At 33.9% G+C, this 4,650-nt stretch overlaps 1 long non-coding RNA gene across 1 annotated transcript; it reads left to right on the top strand.

The window, feature by feature from the left end:
• The first annotated feature begins 675 nt into the window (after positions 1-675).
• On the top strand, positions 676-4,371 carry LOC107956998 (uncharacterized). Its single transcript, XR_001700313.2, has 2 exons — positions 676-759; positions 4,073-4,371. It is a non-coding gene; the product is annotated as an uncharacterized lncRNA (long non-coding RNA).
• Positions 4,372-4,650: the final 279 nt, after the last annotated feature.

Here is a 4,650-nt window from a genome sequence, read left to right on the forward strand (position 1 = left end):
CAATTTTGGGCGTAGTGAGGGTGCTAATCCTTCCTCATGCGTAACCGACTCCCGAACCCGTTTTCTCAAAAGTTCGTAGACCAAAATCATTGTTTTAATAAACCAAAAATGTTTTATTAAACTAACCTCATTTTTAGGTGATTCGATCACACCAAAACAAAAGATCAGTGGCGACTCCATGCATTTGTTTTTCAAAAGTCGATTTCCCCCTTTTTAAATTTAAAATTTTTAAATTAATGGATGGTTTCGACATGTGTAATGTGATGTATGCCTAAATGAGTATGTGGTTGTGTAACAGCCCGATTTTGGGCCTAGTCGGAACAGTGGTTTCGGTACCACTATTTTGAGGCCAGAGAAAATTATTTTAGTATTATTTTATGTGTTATAATATAATTTTATAAGTGCATGTAAATTTTGGTAAGTTAATTTTAGCAATTTCTAGTCCAATTTCGAAAAAGGACTAAATTGGGTAAAAGGTAAAAGTTGTGTTTTAATACCTAAAGGTGTTAAATTGCCTTGTATCTTAAATTAGGGGTCTTTAAAGTGAAATTAGGCCATTGAAAGTGTGATGGCAGGCCATGGGAGACAAAATTGTTGAAAAGTCAAAATTAGGTGAAATTTGGTCACCAATTTTGACTAGTTTTATTATTAACAAATTAAAAAGAAAAAGCTATCATTTTTCTCTTCTCCTTCACCGAAATATGCAGCAAAGAAAGGGCTTTGAAGCTGGAAAATTTCAGCAACATATTTCCCTTGCTTGTAAGTGATTTTAATGTCTTTGCTTGATGATTTTTACATTTTTGGAACCCCTAAAGCATGAGCTTTCATATGAGGGGTCTATTTTGCAAAATGATGAAGAGTCTAGGGTTTTTCCATGAGAGTAAATGTGTTGTTTGCTGTTTTTTTATGGAAGATTATGAGTCCTAGTTGTCTAATAAACAACTTTTGTGAAAGAAATTGCATGAAAACACCTTAAAAAGGGCTAGATTGCTAAGTTGTAAAATGAGTTGTAAATGTGTGAAATAGCTGAAATTATAAGTTGCTATAGTTATGAAAATGGTTCATCTAGACTCAAGGAGTAAAGATATGTGATAAAAATTATTTTACGAGCCTAGGGGTAATTTGGTAATTTTGGCAAAATATAGGGGCAAAATTGTAAAAATTGCCCAAGTGTGTCAATGGACTAATTTGATCAGTACATTATTTTAATAAGTTGAATGTGATATTTTAGATGATGAAAATCGATATTTGGACCTAGAACAGAAAGAAATCGATTAAGGGATAATTACGTCTTTTTTTTCACCTTTGTGGTATCGAGGTAAGTTCATGTGTAAATAATGTAGCATAATTGTTATTTTTAAGTTATTGATGTTAAATATATGATATGCTAATTTTTATCATAAATATATGCTTTGTGGTTATTTTCGAATAAAATGCAAGTTATGTGTATTATCTGTTAAATATAAAGTGCTACCGAGTATTGGTTTCGGTATTTTACAGAAGATGGCAAGGATATGTGTTCGAAGAAAATCCCGTTTGAACCTTAGGAATAGATTAGGATACAAGTGACATGTCACTAGGATGGTTGAGCATCCGAACTCGTTGAGTTGAGTCCGAGTTCACTTATGGATGCGAATGTTCGAACTCGTTGAGTTGAGTCCGAGTTCGTGAGATGTAACTAGGCATCCGAGCTCGTTGAGTAGAGTCCGAGTTCACTTATGGGCGGGTTACATGGTAGCTTGGCTACATATGTGGCACTTATGTGCAAACTTTCCATGTATCCAAATTATATTCCGATGTGTTCAACGGGTAAAATTCTACTCAAATGGAGGAATACTCGAGATGAAAGGGACGTATTGGTAAATATTGTGAAATGGATACTTTGAACAGGTATGTACTCTCGGGTTGAAAACTCGACATAATAACAATATGGTAAGATGATAAATGAAAATGTGATATGAATGTCTCGGTGATGATTATACAAACGATGTTGTATTAATTTTGTGAACAATGATCATGAATGAGTAATTTAGCCTTGACAGATTTGAGTTACTGCAGTAGTGTAACTTTGAAAATACACTAAAAATAGTGGAAAATGAGTTAGAGGCAGAATAAAATATGGGATTAAAGCTTAATGAGTCTATTTTCACATGAAAGAAACAGGGGAAGAAAAAGAATTCCATATTGTGTGATATTTGAATTCTTGTGAAACAGGGTCTGAATGAATTCGAGATCCCCTGTTCTGACTTTAGAAATTCACCAAAAATTGTGAAAAAATTATTAAGAGTCACACCTTACATGCATGGATTCCTTATTGAGTCTGTTTTTAGGAGAAATAAACGCCATGGTCGTTGGAATTTTGTACAGGGATAAATTCTATTTGTAGTGCACAGGGGTCAGAGTGGTCATACCCTGAAACAGGGGAGACTTTAACTAATAAACTGTACTAATTGGCCTAGCAAAAAATTCTAGAAAAAAATTAGTGAGTATACATATGAGTCTAGTTTCAATAGAAATAGACGAGAACATTATTCGAGTCTTGTACTATGAGATAATTGAACTTTAGTACAGAAGGGTCGGAACTGTCAGACAGTGAATCAGGGGTAACTTTGAGGAATAAACTGTATTATTCGGCTTAACCAAAAATTCTGAAAATTTTATGGAAGAAATGAAAATAAGTCTAGCTTCAGGGAAAATTAACAAAACTTAATTCGGAGTTTTGTAGCTCCAGATATAAATAATTTAGTGACTGTTGCTCAGAAAGACAGCTTGTAGTGAACTTGAGAATATGTTGTAAACATTGATAAAACAAGTTAATGAGTGCTTATTGTTTTCATATGAACTTACTAAGCAAAAGCTTAACCCCCCTCTTCTTTCCCATGTTTTCTAGAGTTTCTAGGTTAGCTCGGGTTGGAGGCCGTCAGAGATATTATCACACTGTCAAGCTAACGCTATTGGTGTAGTGATTTCAAGTACTTTGAGCCTATGACATGTATAGGAGTTTAAATATTAGAGTATGTGATATGGATTTAACCATATGTGTTGGCCTATTTTGATTATGGGGTTGTAAATCTATTTTAATTATGCATGCATGTGCTATGGTATTATGTGATGAGTTTATAATGATTATAGTATGAATGTGGTAAAGATGTGAGTAAAATCTATGATATCTATTGCATGTGAAATTGCCATAATCATGACATGTTAGGAATGTTTAAGTACCTAATTTTTCCATGTTGTATGTTATTGTAAAGTATGCGTGTATCTATTGTGAGTGTGACAAAATGGCTTGGAAAATAACCTTGTATTTGTCCAGGTTTTTGGACACGGGTTTGGGACACGGGCGTGTCCCTAGCACACGGGCGTAGAGATTTTCTAAGTTTTTCATGAGTTCTCGGTTGGGTCCCGAACCACTCCGGATGTATGTTTTGGGCCTCATAAGCCCGTATATGGGACAGATTGTATGTGAAAATAAAATTTTTTAATTATTTGAGATTTCATGGCCCTGTTTAGTATGGAAGTGTTAGCAAAAGTCAGGTAGCACCTCGAACCCCGTCCCGGCGTCGGATGCGGGCGAGGGGTGTTACAGGTTGCTATGCAAATTATTGTGTAAATGTGATCTTACTTGTTATGGTAATACGATGTGAGGTGAACACTTAAACATGTGAATAATATGCTAATGAGTTTATTTAAGTTTCATGAAAATGTTAGTATGTTCTCATAGTAAATTGCATATGTAATTGTGGTCTGGGTCGTTTCCATTTAACTTGTGAATATGTATGTGAATATATCAACTAGACTTGTGAGTTATTAAAGCATGTATAAGTTGTTTAGTCTTGATGAATTATTGTTAAATAAATTATATATGAGTTGAGTATAATTGCATGTAGGAGTATATGTTACTTTTATGACTTAATGAAACGTGAATATGTTATTTTGACTTGATTTGCATATGGTTGTGAATTTGTTGTAGTATGCTATTGTTTAACCTTTGATATTGTGTGTGCATTGTGGTTATTCTGAGCATTCACTGAGCTAGTTAAGCTCACCCACTCCTTTTAAAACATTGCAGATTAGTTGTATGCCGGTGTGAGCAATGTGATTTCCGAGGGGTGATCCAAGCAAGATGTTAGCTTTATTTCGTAGGTGTTATTAATTCGTTTATGTTTTGGGGAAATAAAGACAATGTGGTAGAATTGTTGCATAAATTTTGCATGATATTTTGGATATTTCCATAGTTTATTTGTTCTAGGGATTTAAAGTTTGAATCGTGATATGTTGATTATTGCTCAAACTTATTCTTGATGTTTGAAACTGTGATTATGACCGTTTTGATGTTTATTTGATACGATAAAAGATGCATGTTGAATAGATTTATGTTGGAATGGTTTATATGCTTAAATATGCTAAATTTTTATTGTATGAAGCAGAGGTATCAATATTTGTGTTTTAAAAACGACACCTCTGTGATTTTCAAATGTGCAGGAAGTCAGAATCGTAATTTGGTATCGCTACCATACCATGAGTACTCGGGGCAGAATTACCGATACTTTTTGAAATGTAACGATATTTTCCTGTGTTTCGATTTTAGGTGAGAAACAAAATATTGACTTGGTACCGATTTTTCAAGCAGTACCGATACCATGTAAG

This window comes from Gossypium hirsutum, chromosome A05 (genome assembly GCF_007990345.1).
Source record: "Gossypium hirsutum isolate 1008001.06 chromosome A05, Gossypium_hirsutum_v2.1, whole genome shotgun sequence".
Taxonomy (NCBI): Eukaryota; Viridiplantae; Streptophyta; class Magnoliopsida; order Malvales; family Malvaceae; genus Gossypium; species Gossypium hirsutum.